The sequence below is a fragment of the Heterodontus francisci genome, chromosome 14 (assembly GCF_036365525.1).
Source record: "Heterodontus francisci isolate sHetFra1 chromosome 14, sHetFra1.hap1, whole genome shotgun sequence".
Classification (NCBI taxonomy): Eukaryota; Metazoa; Chordata; class Chondrichthyes; order Heterodontiformes; family Heterodontidae; genus Heterodontus; species Heterodontus francisci.
Window position 1 is genome coordinate 89524322 of NC_090384.1, and position 16372 is coordinate 89540693.

Here is a 16372-nt window from a genome sequence, read left to right on the forward strand (position 1 = left end):
AGCAAAAGCTTATGATAGTTAGGTCTCCTAAATTATTTGTGGCCATTTTTATTTGATATGAAGGAAGGGAGAAAGAAATGTGAGGGATTTCTTTTATTTTTAGGAATTAATCATTTATTTCCCATCCCAAAATTCAGTACCCCGTGTTGCTTTGAACCAAAAAGGGTTTAAAAAAAAAATCTCTGACGTGTTATGGTCTTTAACATGCAAAGCAAACAATACTTCAGGAATATTCAAAAACATTTTTTTTTCATTAAACCAATAGCTTCAGCTGTACATTTGAGAAGATCAAAACAGTTTGCTTTCTTGCTGAGACCAAAATAGGGTCGAAAATTATATTTTCTAATAGAATTATCAGAATGAATCTAATATTTTAATACAATAAACTATCACATGATATACCTTGATGACTAGATATTGCTCAGTAATGGACTGTTGTGCTAATGAAATCAACGACAGCTATTCTATTTTTTCCCATTCAATATAACATCCAGCTACAAAGGTGGTCTAGAATTCTCAGTATCCCTTCCCCCACAATGATGTTCAATCTCGTGTAAAACAAGGGTCTAAAAAAACTGGATCAAATACATACAGAATATTGTACCCTTGCTATACAATATTTGTTTATTTAAATATCTAATTGTTTAAAATGGATAATCAGCCCTAATTTTAAGAACTGCTAAAAATTCAAGAACTGCATCATTCAAATGATGTTTAGCTGTAGGATTTAGTTAGGTTTAACGGATTAATATGATGTACGACCATAAATTTCAGATATTTCAGTGAAAGTTCCTTTGAGATTTCTGATGCCAGTAAATAGGAGACCATTGATAAAGCTAATAATGTGGGATCACGTTTACTATGATCGCGCTGAACTGTAACAAGCAGACTTTTATCAGAAGCTCTGCTCATCCACGTATTCTTCATGGGAAATGCTGTCAATTCAAAATTGATTCAGCTCATTCTAATGCAGCAGATAAGAACGGATTTTCAAATACATTTTAGAAGCACAGATATTAAAAACAATGAATGTCTACCATTAAACCCGAAATGCTTTCGGCTTAGGGTACTCTCTTAGACTGTTTTAATAAATAACTGCTTCACATCAAAAGAATACTGAATGAATATATATCATAGCAGACTTTTCATTCTTCAAAATTAATGGAAGGAACAGCCTCATATCACTGATTGGTACAGCAACAATGTGGATTTGTATAGCGCATTTATTATAAAGAAACATCCCATGACACTTCATAAACAGACCATCTTTACACGTGGTTCATGACTCCGCTCCACAATCCCAACCACATGTGGCCAGTATGTGTAAAATAAGAGCCAGACTGCTCCAAAAAACATCTTGGAGCAAACCAATGAGGTGCAGAAGCAACGGTTCCACAGTCTGGACTGCTCTGCAGAACACTGCAGTACATGCTGAAGCAGGTGTCTGATACATGGTGGACCGCTGTATCCTCCACAATTAGGTCATCACAAGGGCACGGCCCTTGCCAACAGGGATATGGCAAGCACATCAGGAGGAGGAGGAAGAGGCACCCATCATATCCCCAATCTGGCTGGTCTGTCCAAGATCACCTCATATGACTATGGTTCCTATGAGAATAACCCCAAACCACAAAAACAGATTACCTGGTAATTATCACACTGCGGTTTGTGGGAGCTTGCTGTGCGCAAATTGGCTGCTGCATTTCCTACATTACAACACTGACTAACCTTCAAAAGTACTTCGGGACGTTAGGAGGTGGTGAACAGCGCTATATAAATGAAAGTCTTTCTTCTTTATCCAAAGTGTCGGCAGAGGCATGATGAATTGCAAGGCCTTCTTCTCTGCTCCAAGTCTCTACAGGTATAAAAGTGGGACAGGTTGTGCCCATTTTTATGGGCATTATGAGTGCCCTCGAGCTCCAAAATGGCATATAAGGTTTGTGCACACACTTTTGGTGGGGGGGGAAGGGGAGGGAGGCATACCAAATGCCACATTGGTGAGGGTGTCAGCAAACGTACCCTTGGAAGTATGCAGAGTAGGCAGATCATAACACATGCAGATTTGAAGGCAGTTATGCCATTTTGAGGCTCAATGCTCCTGCTGATGCTCTCTCTTAGCCTGGTACAGCTGAACATGGACTCGATGGGCTGAATGGCCTCCTTCCATGCCATAAATGACTCTATGACTCTAACACGCACTCAGAGCGGGAAGAGCCATTTAGGTGCTATTTCAAGGGATCATCAACTACTAGGTTAGTTGCTGGTTGATTTCTTCTGGCTATTTCTTCGATTCTACAAGTGGTTTGCTGCTTTCTATAGTGGCGGGGCAGGTGCTGAAGGAGATTTTTCTCACTTCAAGGTTTCTGCACAAACCAGATGCTCCCAGAAACAGGTGCACTAGTAACCATTTCCCTTGGGGTACACCATGACTCGGAGAATGAACAGAAAGCATACAGAACAGTACATGCTGCTGTAAAAGGGAGGAGACGAGAGTGGTGGGGGAGGGCTCTCAGCAGGACACTATACCTGTCTAGGTTGTTTAGGAAGTGATTCTGCTACCTGAACCTCAGTGAGAAACAATGTGGGAGGCATCTGCTATTCAGTAAGGATGTCCTCACTGTAATTTGTCACCGGATGCAGCAACAACTGCAATCTTAGAGCAGGGCAAGGACCACATTCGCAGTGGCTGTGAAGGTGACCAGGGTGATGAACTTTTACGCGTCTGGCTCCTTCCAGGCTGGAGCTGCAGATATTTGCAATAGCCAGTTGCAAGGTAGGTCACTGAGACTTTCTACTCTTGACAGTGTCACGAATAGATGGGAACCAACTGTAAATTGTGCTTTGTGCATTTGAGTATTAATGTCAACCGTCATTTTACACAGCATGTTTAAGTTTTTACTTCTATATTCCAAATGTTAAAATGGAAGAGAGAGGTCAGGTGGGACAGCAACGTGAAGGGATCCAAATCACAGGACCCAGGAGCCACTCTATTCAGCCTGCCTGAATCTGAAACTGCAGCAGTTGAGGGTTCAGCTTGTTCCGAAGTCACAGCTGCCTCGTGCAGATCAGAAGCTACAGCTGCCTGAAGCCACACTTCTCCCTGAGACCTCCTTGCAAGAAGTCACAGCTGCCTGGAGCTGCTCTCCACACTACTCTCTAAGGCACAGTCTGCAAGAAGCAAAAAAATTAAAACCATAGTCTGCAAAAACAGCAAAAAAAACCTGCTTTCTGCCAGCTTTTCTCTCAGTCGAAGAAAAAAAGGTGACTTCAGCAAATTAAGCTGCCTCCATTTATATGCAAGAGTGCCAGAAGAAGAAATTGTAAGAGAATATTCTTCACGACTTTTTCCCCTACCCAGCATTTCCAGTCAGTGATCTCCATTTTTTGGACTTTTTGATATTTTAAAAGGACTCTAGTTTTAAGTGAAATCCATGTTAGCTTGTAGTTAAGATAATTTTCTATTTAGTAAATGTCCTTGCCTTTTTTAAGCCTTTAACCTTTCCTTGTATGTTGGTATGCATGCATTGCGAAGTTAATCCCCTTCCTGAGTTTAAGAGTGTATGTTAACAAACCATCTTTCTTTGTTTTAACTTTAACAACTGTGTTGTTGTTGCAGCCATTTACTAGTCAGGGTTTAAGGGAGGGAAAAATTCAATCGCTAATCTGTTTACGGACAGGCGGTGGGAAATACAGGGAAATTTGGTTTTGAAAACAAGAATTCAATTAACTACCCATTCATAACGGAGAGCAGCAGGCAGAGCAAGCACCCAGCTTCGCTGGAACTGCAGGTTGCCCCATGGTGCAGGGTGCCATTGACTGCATGTATATCGCCTTTTAACACCACATGTCCATTCAACCCCTGCCCTATGCCAGAACTGAAAGGGAGTCCACTGTAGAGGCCTGCTACCCGACCCGAACCTGACGGGACCCAACGACATGTGTCGGGTTCAGGACGGGTTGGGCCAAATTGGGCCAGACACACACGGTAAGTACTCTGCTGATAAGTATTAAAAAAATTTTTTAAAAACTTACCTGAGCTGGGAGTCCGAGACGAAACTGAGTCTGTGCAAGTGAGCCAGTGATGTCACTATGACATCTCCCGCATGCGCTGCAGCTTTTGTGTCAGGAAGGCAAGTAAACAGATGGTTGGGTCATGCTCGGGTCGGGCTGAATAGTGGCGGGTTCAGGTCGGGTCGGGCCCGAGGCTAAATCAGAGGGACTTGGGCCAGGTCGGGCTTGGGCCTGCTGTGGTATGGTTGTGTTCAGGTCAGGTTCTTTTACCTGACCTAAAGCAGGTCTCTAGTCCACTCTCTCAATGTCCAGCTGGTGTGCGACCATAGGCAGTGAATCATGCAGGTCTATGTGTGATAACCTGGCAGCAGTCATACTGGCTTCATTCTGTGGCAGCTGCACTTGAGCCACTATGGCAAACAAAAGGGTGACTACAGAGCAACAACAGTTGTCCATTGATGACGCGACTGATGACTCCAATGGGCAACCCATACACATGTGCTCAGCATGCAAATAATGAAGGCATGCTTCCACTGATGGCTGGGATTTTACAGGCTCCCCTGAGGCGGGAGGGGCACCGAGTATAGCGACAGGTGGAGGGTGGGGATGCGCCTCCCCGTTGCCCAGCAATTTTCCTATGGCCTCTTAACAGCCAATTAAAAGCCTCTTCCCGCTGTCTCTGGGAACTTACCAGCAGTGGGGGAGGGGGGAGCCTCCATCATGCGAGGACACCTTGTAAAATGAGGCACCCTCCCTGCGGGCTTTGGGTGGGGGGTCCCTCCTCCGTGAGCAATTTGTGGGCTCCAACGGGAACAGTTTTACCCCCCCCCCTCGAGTCCCCCTCCCCTACCCCCCCTCATTGGGGCCTTACAAACTGGCCCCGGCGAGCCGACCTCACCTACCAATGTTCCAGGGTTCCACTGCTGGGCCTGGGTCGGAGGCCTCTGCAATACCGGCAGTGGCCGCCACTCCTGGTGGCATTGCTGAAACTGCTGAGCTTCCGGCCCTCTGATTGGCCGGCAGCTCTTGCAGGCAGGACCCTGTCCCTTTAAAGACTTTAACAGGATGGGAATCCTGCCTCCTTAAACTTTGAATCAAAAAGAAATTGCAAGAAAAGGTAGAGGCGGGGTTCCCCCATCATTTCGACCTGGTGCCGTGTGTCCAACCTTCAGCACAAACTCGAGCCCAATATGTGATGGAGGAGACCACCGACTACCCCCTATACCCTTTGACTCCCTTGTCAATCAAGAATCTATCTAACTCAGTCTTAGAAATATTCAATGACCCTGCCTCCGCTGCTCTCTCAGGAAGAGAATTCCACAGACTAATGACCCTCTGAGAAAAAATGTCTTCTCATCTCAGACTTAAATGGGAGACTCCTTATTTTTAAACTGTGTCCCATAGTTCTAGACTCTCCTACAAGGGGAAACATCCTCTCAGCATCCATCCCGTCAAGTCTCTTCGGGATCTTATATGTTTCGATAAGATCGCCTCTCATTCTTCTCAACTCCAATGGATACAGACCCAATCTGTCAACCTTTCCTCATAAGATAACACTCTCATCCCAGGTATCAGTCAAGTGAACCTTCTCTGAGCTGCTTCTAATGCAATTATATCCTTTCTTAAGTAAGGAGACCAAAATTGTACACAATACTCCAGATGTGGTCTCACCAATGCCCTGGACAACTGTAGCAAAACTTCCCTACTTTTATACTCGATTCCTCTTGCAATAAATAACATTTCATCTGCCTTCCTAATCACTTGCTGTACTTGCATACAAACTTTTGTGATTCATGTACCAGGACGCCCAGATCCCTCAGTACCACCAAGTTCTGCAATCTCTCTCCATTTAAATAACATACTGCTTTCCTATTCTTCCTGCCAAAACGGAAAAGTTTACATTTTCCCACATTATACTCTATCTGCCAAATTTGTGCGCACTCACTTAACCTATCTATATCCCTTTGCAGACCCTTTATGTCCTCTTCACGACTTACTCTCCTACTTATCGTCTAAGAGCGAAGTCCAAAGTACGGAAAGTCCTCATCAGGGAACTCCTCTTTGCTGACGATGCTGCTTTAACATCTCACACTGAAGAGTGCCTGCAGAGTCTCATTGACAGGTTTGCGGCTGCCTGCAATGAATTTGGCCTAACCATCAGCCTCAACAAAACGAACATCATGGGGCAGGACGTCAGAAATGCTGCATCCATCAATATCGGTGACCACGCTCTGGAAGTGGTTCAAGAGTTCACCTACCTAGGCTCAACTATCACCAGTAACCTGTCTCTAGATGCAGAAATCAACAAGCGCATGGGAAAGGCTTCCACTGCTATGTCCAGACTAGCCAAGAGAGTGTGGGAAAATGGCACACTGACATGGAACACAAAAGTACGAATGTATCAAGCCTGTATCCTCAGTACCTTGCTCTATTGCAGCGAGGCCTGGACAACGTATGTCAGCCAAGAGCGACGTCTCAATTCATTCCATCTTCGCTGCCTCCGGAGAATACTTGGCATCAGGTGGCAGGACCGTATCTCCAACACAGAAGTCCTCGAGGCGGCCAACATCCCCAGCTTATACACACTACTGAGTCAGCAGCGCTTGAGATGACTTGGCCATGTGAGCCGCATGGAAAATGGCAGGATCCCCAAAGACACATTGTACAGCGAGCTCGCCACTGGTATCAGACCCACCGGCCGTCCATGTCTCCGCTTCAAAGACGTCTGCAAACTCGACATGAAGTCCTGTGACATTGATCACAAGTCGTGGGAGTCAGTTGCCAGCGTTCGCCAGAGCTGGGCTAAAGTGTGGTGAGTCGAAGAGACTTAGCAGTTGGCAGGAAAAAAGACAAAAGCGCAAGGGGAGAGCCAACTGTGTAACAGCCTCGACAAACACATTTTTCTGCAGCACCTGTGGAAGAGCCTGTCACTCTAGAATTGGCCTTTATAGCCACTCCAGGCGCTGCTCCACACACCACTGACCACCTCCAGGCGCTTACCCATTGTCTCTCGAGATAAGGAGGCCAAAGAAGACAACTTACTCTCCTACTTATCTTTGTGTTATCAGCAAATTTAGCAATCATACATTCTGTCCCTTCATCCAAGTCATTGATATAGCTTGTAAATAGTTGAGGCAGTATGTAGTGGTATTGTCACTGGACTAGTAACACAGAGACCCAGGGTATTGCTCTGGAGACATAGGTTCCAATCCCACCACAGCAGAAGGTGGAATTTGAATTCATCTGGAATTTTTAAAAAAGCTAATCTAATGATGGCCATGAAATCATTGTCGATTGTTGTAAAAACCCATCTGGTTCACTAATGTCCTTTAGGGAAGGAAATCTGCTGTCCTTACCTGGTCTGGCCGACATGTGACACCAGACCCACAGCAATGTGGCTGACTCTTACATGCCCTCTGAAATGGCTTAGCAAGCCAATCAGGTGTATCTAACCATGACAAAGTCAACAAAGAATGAAACCGGAATTACCCCCCAGCATTGACCAGGTACTGGAGGCGACCAAGGCAAACCCAGCCCTGTTAACCATGCAAAGTCCTCCTCACTAACATCTGGGGGCTTGTGCCAAAGTTGGGAGACATGTCCCACAGACTAGTCAGGCAACAGCCTAACATAGTCATAATCACAGAATTATACCTTACAGACAATGTCCCAGGCACCATCACTATCCCCAGGTATGTCCTGTCCCACCGGCAAGGCAAACCCAGCAGAGGTGGTTCCACAGTGGTATACAGTCGGGAAGGAGTTGCCCTGGGAGTCCTCAACATTGATTCAGGACCCCATGAATTCTCATAGCATCAGGTCAAACATGGGCAAGGAAACCTCCTGCTGATTACCACCTACCACCACCCACCCCCCCAACCCCCTCAGCTGATGAGTCGGTAGTCCTCCATGTTGAACAGCACATGGAGGAAGCACTGAGGGTGGCAAGGCCGCAGAATATACTCTGGGTGGATGACTTCAATGTCCGTCACCAAGAGTAGCACGGTAGCACCACTACTGACCGAGATGGCCAAGTCGTAAAGGACATAGCTGCTAGACTGGGTCTGCAGCAGGTGGTGAGGGATCCAACAAAAGGGAAAAATATACTTGACCTCGCCCTCACCAATCTGCCTGCCGCAGATGCATCTGTCCATGACAGCATTGGTAGGGGTGACCACTGTACAGTCCTTGTGGAGCCAAAGTCCCGTCTTCACTTCGAGGATACCCTCCATCGTGTTGTGTGGCACTACAATCATGCTAAATGGGACAGATTTCGAACAGATCTAGCAATGCAAAACTGGGCATCCATGAGGCACTGTGGGCCATCAGCAGCAGCAGAACTGTACTCAACCATAATCTGTAACCTGATGGCCCGGCATATCCTCCACTTGACCACTACCATCAAGCCAGGGGACCAACCCTGGTTCAATGAAGAGTGCAGGAGGGCATACCTGGATCAGTACCAGGCATACCTCAATGAGGTGTCAACTTGGTGAAGCTACAACACAGGACTACTTGCGTGCCAAACAACATAAGCAGCATGCGATACAGCTAAGGGATTTCATAGCCAACGGATCACATCTAAACTCTGCAATCCTGCCATATCTAGTTGTGAATGGTGGTGGGCAATTAAACAACTAACTGCAGGAGATGGCTCCACAAATATCCCCATCCTCAATGATGGGGGAGCCCAGCACATCAGTGCACAGGATAAGGCTGAAGCATCTGCAACAATCTTCAGCCAGAAGTGCCAAGTGGATAATCCATCTTGGCCTCCCTCCTCCTGAAGTCCCCAGCATCACAGATGCTACGCTTCAGCCAATTCGATTCACTCCACTTGATATCAAGAAACGACTGAAGACACTGGATACTGCAAAAGCTATGGGCCCTGACAACATTCCGGCAATAGTACGGAGGACCTGTCTCCAGAACTTGCCAAGCCCCTAGCCACGCTCTTCTAGTATAGCTGTAACACTGGCATCTACCCAACAATGTTGAAAATTGCCAGGTGTGACCTGTACACATAAAGCAGGACAAGTCCAACCCGGCCAATTACTGCCCCATCTGTCTACTCTCGATCAACAGTAAAGTGATGGAAGATGTCGTTGACAGTGCTATCAAGCAGCACTCTGCTCAGTGACACTCAGTTTAGGTTCCGCCAGGGCCACTCAGCTCCTGGCTTCATGACAGCCTTGGTTCAAACATGGATAAAAGAAATGAACTCAAGAGATGAGGTGAGAGTGACTGCCCTTGACATCAAGGCAGCATGTGACTGAGTATGGCATCAAGGAGCCCTCGCAAAACTGGAGTCAATGGGAATCGGGGAAAAACTCTCTGCCGGTTGGAGTCGTACCTAGCACAAAGGAAGGTGGTTGTGATTGTTGGAGGTCAATTATCTCAGTCCCAGGAAATCACTGCAGGAGTTCCTCAGGGTAGTGTCCTAGGCCGAACCATCTTCAGCTGCTTCATCAATGATCTTCCTTCAATCATGTCAGAAGTGGGGATGTTCACTGATGATTGCACAATGTTCAGCACCATTTGCAACTCCTTAAATACTGAAGCAGTCCGTGTAGAAATTCACAAGACCTAGACAATATCCAGGCTTGGGCTGTTAAGTGGCAAGTAACATTTGCGCCACACAAGTGCCAGGCAATGACCACCTCCAACAAGAGAGAATCTAATCAACTCCCCTTGACATTCTATGGCATTACAATTGCTGAATTCCCCACTATCAACATCCTTGGTTACCATTGAAACTGAACTGGAGTAGCCATATAAATACCGTGGCTACAAGAGCAGGTCAGAGGCTAGGAATCCTGTGGTGAGTAACTCACCTCCTGACTCCCCAAAGCCTGTTCACCATCTACAAGGCACAAGTCAGGAGTGTGATGGAATACTCTCCACTTGCCTGGATGGGTGCAGCTCAAATAATACTCAAGAAACTCGACACCATCCAGGACAAAGCAGCCTGCTTGATTGGCACCCCACTCTCAAACATTCACTTCCTCCACCACCGACGCACAGTGGCAGTGTAAAACCATCTACAATATGCACTGCAGCAATGCACCAAGGCTCCTTAGACAGCACCTTCCAAACCTATGACTTCTACCAACTAAAAGGACAAGGGCAGCAAATACATGGAAACACCACCACCTGCAAGTTCCCCTCCAAGCCACACACCATCTTGACTTGAAAATATATCGCCGTTCCTTCACTGTCGCTGGGTCAAAATTCTGGACCTTCTTTCCTAACAGCATTGTGAGTGTACCTACCCCACATGGACTGCAGCGGTTCAAGAAGGCAACTCACCACCACCTTCTCAAGGGCAACCAGGGATGGGCAATAAATGCTGGCCTACCCAGCGACGCCCACATCCCATGAATGAATTTAAAAAAGGCCCTGCACCAATCCCTGTGGCATTCCACTAGTTACAGCTTGCCATCCGAAAATGACCCATTTATCCATACTCTCTGTTTCCTGTTGGCTAACAAATCCTCTCTCCATGCTAATATGCTACCACCTACACCATGAGCTCTTTTGTGGTGGTTTGCTGCATCCTGCACAACCTCAGAGACAGCCTTGCCACCAATTATGTGGTGCATAGCTGAGGAGCAGGAGGATGAGGAGGAACAGGAGAAAGAGAAAGGGAGGAGGCAACCTAGACAGCCCCTTTCTGGGCACAAACTCATCAGTTAGAAACCAGTAACCACAACCCCACAATATTCCCAAACCTGAACTTCCCTCTGCCAGTGACCATTCTGGCTTCTGCTTGGCCACAATGTAAAAATAAAAGCTGCCACCAAATAAACATTCAAAACCAAATTAATAAATGACACCATGCCATATTGCAGATGAATGTCAATAATCACCCTTGTGCATTCCCAGAGGGCCTGTCTTCAGTGTGTCTTTCCCTCTCCTAGTTGCTACCATGCACAGCTAGCCCAGTGGCTGCAACATGGTTTGTGCAAGGCTGCTGACTTTCAGTTGGGAAGACTGCAGATGGCCTTGCAGGACACCCTCGAGCAGCTCTTAGCCTTAAGGGCCCAGCTTCAGACTGCACCACCTTGGCACTGGTGGCAGCAGTCTGGGCTGCCTGGCAGCAGCAGGGGCACTGGCAGAGCGGGAATACGAATGCTGTCATCCTGCAAGTGGACAGCAGGTTTGTGCACCATGCAGCTACTACCAGGTGGTGCCTCAGCAATTCTAGTAATCTGCGGGAGGACAGATTGCTGAACCACTGTGAGACCCTGCAAGCCCCCTTGAGCACTGGTATCCACAGCCATGGTGGCAGCAGCCTGAGCCAGCATGAGAGTCCATGGCAGCAACCAAAGTTTGGGTGGCTTCTGCTTGTGCTGCAATGGAAGCTGAGGCATTAGCCGTCAGGTATTGCATCATGGCTGGTTCCACGAGTCTCATGGAGTTGGTCACCACTTCCACGGTGGAAAGGATGGTCTCCAAGCTCCGTGCAAAGTCCTTTGTCAAGTTGGAACTAGATTCCTCAATGCTCCTCGACAATGACAGCAGCCTTTCTAGCTAGGCTGCCAATGCACCAAGCATTCTTGGGTGCATGCCCATCAACCTTCTTCTGTATGCCGCCCCATCAGAGGCCTCATCTGGGTCCACTTCAGCAGAACTCGTGTGCGACCTTGCCCTCTGACGAGCTGGCACCCATGTTATACTTTCCCCTACCCCAGCTGCAGCCCATTCACACCCGATGAATCACCACATGCAGATCCCGCCTCTATTCCACCCTCTAAAATTCACACAATGCCACTATCTGAGCTGGTGGCTGTGAGTGTGAGATCAAATGATGGCATTTCTACTTCATCAGTCGCTGGTTCCTCCTGCACTGGTTGTTGATCAGGTGGCAGTTCTTGGGTATCTGAAAGGATAAACCACCAGGGTAAGGTAGTGGTAAGGGAAGGTGGGGGCAGGAATGCAAGAGGTGTATGCTTGCACCATCTGCAGCTTGTAAATCAGAAGAAATACTGGGATGAGGGGGAAATGGAATGTGAGAAGGTGGATTCAGCAGGAACATACCATCATGCTTGCCACTAGCCATAGCCACAGTCATGGCCACACCGACAACTACTAATTCTGCCCCTCTACAGGAGGGAGAACATGCAGCCGAATCCGCCCATACTGGTTAGATGCTGCTGCCTCTGATTATGGGCCAACTTGTCCTGCAAGAGAAAGGGAACTGTATCAGTGAGTGTGGTGCAATGTGACTGGGTGATGTGTCTGACACAGTTGAATAGCTGGCAGTGTGCGCAGGCTGTGAGATGTGGGTGTGAGGCCTGCAGCAGTGCTAAATGCCAGTATTTGAGGGTGAGGTGAGGCAATGGACCAGATTTTGCGGTCAGCACAAAGCAACGGCATTTGCCGCTGACTGCACAAAGAAATACGAAGTTACCCGGTTCCTAGGCTGCAGCAAGAACTTAAACTTCTTACTGCAGCATGGTTCAACCTTGAAGTGATCAGTGTGGCTCATTGCCAGCAAGGCCATGCCCCCAATGATGTCAGAGTTGAAGACACGACCCTGGAGGTCAGTATTCAGCTCAAAGGCAGGTGGTCGTTTTATTATGATTTTAAATACTTTTAAACCCTTTGAGCACTTTTTAAAACTTTTATAAACTTTGAAAAATTATTATAAACTTTTAAATACATCAACAAACTCTGAACGTCCCTGGGAAACATCTTGGACAACTGACTTGGCTTCCAACCGGAATGGTGAATCTATAGTGGACTTCAGAATTTGAAATACTTAAAATTATCCCAAGAGCAAAAGGTGTTCTCATAGAATAAATTCAGGCCTCATCTCACACTAATAGCATATGCATTTTCCTTCCTCTCTCTTCTAGTCTAAAACTGCACTGAATCTGTCTGGAGTGATTCAGAAGAAGCTTCTTCCCCCATCATCCCCCACTCTTCAAATGTGTGAAAAAAGGATGTACAAAAACTAGGATTTAGAATCCTTATTACATCACTAACACAACGTGCTTTCAGAAAAGGCAGCAGTGGAAAAACACAACTGCTTTGTTTATCAAGTCCACAGTAAACAGTCGTCTCCATTCATCATCCTTTCCACTGACAACCTTGCATCTAATTTAGTGGTGTTAACAGATGCTTACTGATGAAAGTATTCTGCTTCAAACACTCATTTGAACTACTCCGAAGATCACATTGCCCAAAATAGCAACATCATAAGCCCATACATTTCGAAGATTCCCTTCTGCACTCCATATCATCAAGTAAAGATTCAAAGATCTTCCATCAAAGAACGCAATTTCAATCCATAATTCTATGGCTTTTTTTTTTTGCCTTGTTCAGGATTCTGTGTCCCAGAAAGCCAGAATTTACTAAGTGATGCAGAACTGAATTACACCCTCAGCTATAATAAGCCCTGAACCAATCATTTTCAAACAAGGCAGGAAATGTCTCTGAAGTTAATTTGTATGTAAGTTGCTGGATTGTCATGTGACATTTAATGGTAGTGTGCTTGATTAACTTTAAACATTTTAACGTGAGCATTTCTAGCTGTCTAAAAATAATTGTGCATTCACTACTTTGGAAAGCACAAACTGCATTCCCGTGTCTGCAACACTCTCTGACCAGACTGGTCACACTGCCTATGGCTCTGCTTCTCATAGCACTAATTTTTTTTCGAGAGAATGGCCAGCTCCTCGCATTGACAAGTTGAGGAGAAATGCGTTTTAATTTTCTTTAGAAGCCTTGCTCCTCCGCATCAGTGAGGCTCCCTGGATGGCTTTCTTCATTTTATAACTGCTCCCTGAATGAATGTTTCTCTGCACTGGTGCAAAAGTGGCTGACTGCAACATTTCTCTGGAATAGAAAATCGAGGTAACATTGGTTTCGACTGAATTTGTTTTTTGATTTTATTTCTAGGATAGCTACAAAGTAAAAATGGAATAACATTTTTGAATGCAGTTTGCAACAAGTAATTTCAAGATTTTAACTAGGGTTTTTTGTTTGCAAATTGTATTGAAAATTTATAATTAAGTTGACGTACAAAAAAAAAGAGATCCAATACGATCATCAATTTCATCAACACTGCTGTTTCCGGCCCCTTCCTTGTGGTGGATGCACTCCTGAGCAGACTCTGCGCCTGTGAGTATCAGCCCTAAAAAAAACTGTGAAAAATGAGTGGAACGTCTGAGCAATCAGCTCAAGTTATCAAACTACAGGTCCCTGCCGCTTTACGAAGTGGCCTAACGGGACCATCAGCGTGCGCTCCTCCGGAGCCCAATGAGGTAAACCACAACTTCCAGTTTTCTGCAGAAGTTTGATCGCACTGTCGTTGCGGCCATCAGTCGCAGCAAAAGTCTCAATGTTCACCACTACTAGGACCACAAAATTCAGGCCAATGAATGCTGGGGTTGATTTGTGCTTCATAGAGACTGTTGGGAGGTGAATGAAGGGGGAGGTAGTGAATGGAGCAGTGCGAGGGGTTATTGGTTCATATATATGCATATATCATGTGATGGTGCACTCACTGCCCTTGACCACTCATGTGAGGTAATTGAACTTTTTGCGGCACTGCACCCAGGTCCTCGGAGCTAGATTTGACTGTGATGGCTACCTGCTCCCATAGGGCCTCTCTGGAGAGCCTCCTAGCACCCTGTGGATGGAGGACCTCTCTCTTCCTGTCCATCTCCTGCACCAAAGCCTGCAGTGCTGCATCAGAGAACCTCGGGACATGCTCTCTGGCCTGTGGCACCATTTTCACTCCTCCTTCTGCTCATAAACTCTTCCACAATGAATTCCACCACCTGTTGCAGCCAGAATACATGTCAGCTTCAAGAGGTGCAGGCTAGCCGTAAGCAATATCATAAAAGCAAAATACTGCAGATGCTGGAAATCTGAAATAAGAACAAGAAATGCTGGAAATACTCAGCAAGGCTGGCAGCATCTGCGGAGAGAGAAGCAGAGTTAACGTAACCCTTCAACAGGACTGGCAGAGGCTAGAAATGTAATAGGTTTAAAGCAAATAAAGTGGGGGATGGGGCAAGAGATAACAAAACAGAAGGTGTTAATAGGAAAAGGTCTCAGAGAATAACTGACCAGAAGGTCATGGAGCAAAGGCAAACAGTATGTTGATGGTGTGGTGAAAGACAAAGCATTAGTGCAGAGAGGGTGCTAACTGGCAGAAAAATAGAACAACCTGGCCGAAAGTACAAACATGACAAAAAAAATCAGTGGGTAGGCACATGGCAAAAAAAAATGAATGATGCTGCCAGACCTGCTGAGTATTTCCAGCATTTCCTGTTTGTATTTCAGATTTCCAGCATCTGCAGTATTTTGCTTTCATTTTAGTGTTTAATTCACTGCCACTTCTCTTCCAAGAATCTCTACCTTGAAGAAGTTCTACTCTTCTCTCCGACGGTATTTTCATTTGTCTCTTTTACCTTGTTCACCTTCATTGCTTTCTATTTCCCTCCTGGTGTTTGATAAAATGCCGACCAAAACTCATTTTCACTGCAACATTCTCCTTCCTCAGTGACTATCTCCGGCTCCGACTTATTCCACATTTTTCCAACTGAAGTTTCATCCTTCATGTTTTGAATCCACCGAGGATTACAGGTATCTCCGAGAAATACAACGTTCCTCAGATTGCTGTTCTCGCTGCATCCTGAGATCCACACTTAGTGCCATGTGCCGCCACACGTACACACTGGACCTCTCTCCCCAGAAGCACCGCCTCAGCTTATCTCAAAGCTGTTCGACTCCGCAGTTTCATTTCATCCTTCGCTTTATCCGACGCATTAACAAAAAACTTTTTTTCTTCCTTTCAGGCGTTAAGGAACGCAAGCTCCAGCAGCTGACGGGGACTAATGCTCCTCCAGATCCTTCTTCCCCGTCACTTCCCTCTGACCCCACCTCTTCAGATCTGACACCTTGCCGTGTATGCACTATACCCTCTGACCATCTCCTCTTTGGCGCTGAACGTTCTGTACTCAGCCAAGGACTCAATTTTATCCCCTTACGCCCCCACCTCAATGAATTTTGCGCTCAGCATGACATTGAGCTCTTCTTCCGTCACTTCTGCCTCCATGTTCACTTGTTTGACCAACAGTCCTCACCCCCGACCAGCAGACCCATTCACCCACCTTCAGCATTTCCCCTCTACCTGGACCCCTCCCTCTGGCCTCTTACCTGCTCTTGATCTTTTCACTGAAAACTGTTGGCGAGATATCGGCCGTCTCAATTTCTCTGTCCCCCTCACTCACTCTAACCTATCCCCATCTGAACTTGCTGCACTCCGTTCTCTCAGGTCTAACCCCGACATTGTCATCAAACCTGCAGACAAGGGTGGTGCTGTTGTTTTCTGACGTACTGACCT

The 16372-nt window shown here is 46.3% G+C and overlaps 1 protein-coding gene across 2 annotated transcripts in view; it reads right to left on the reverse strand.

Annotated features, from left to right (window-relative positions):
• The window catches only part of prmt3 (protein arginine methyltransferase 3), a 291866-nt gene that overhangs the window by 221433 nt on the left and 54061 nt on the right, over nucleotides 1-16372 (reverse strand). The window lies entirely within an intron of this gene.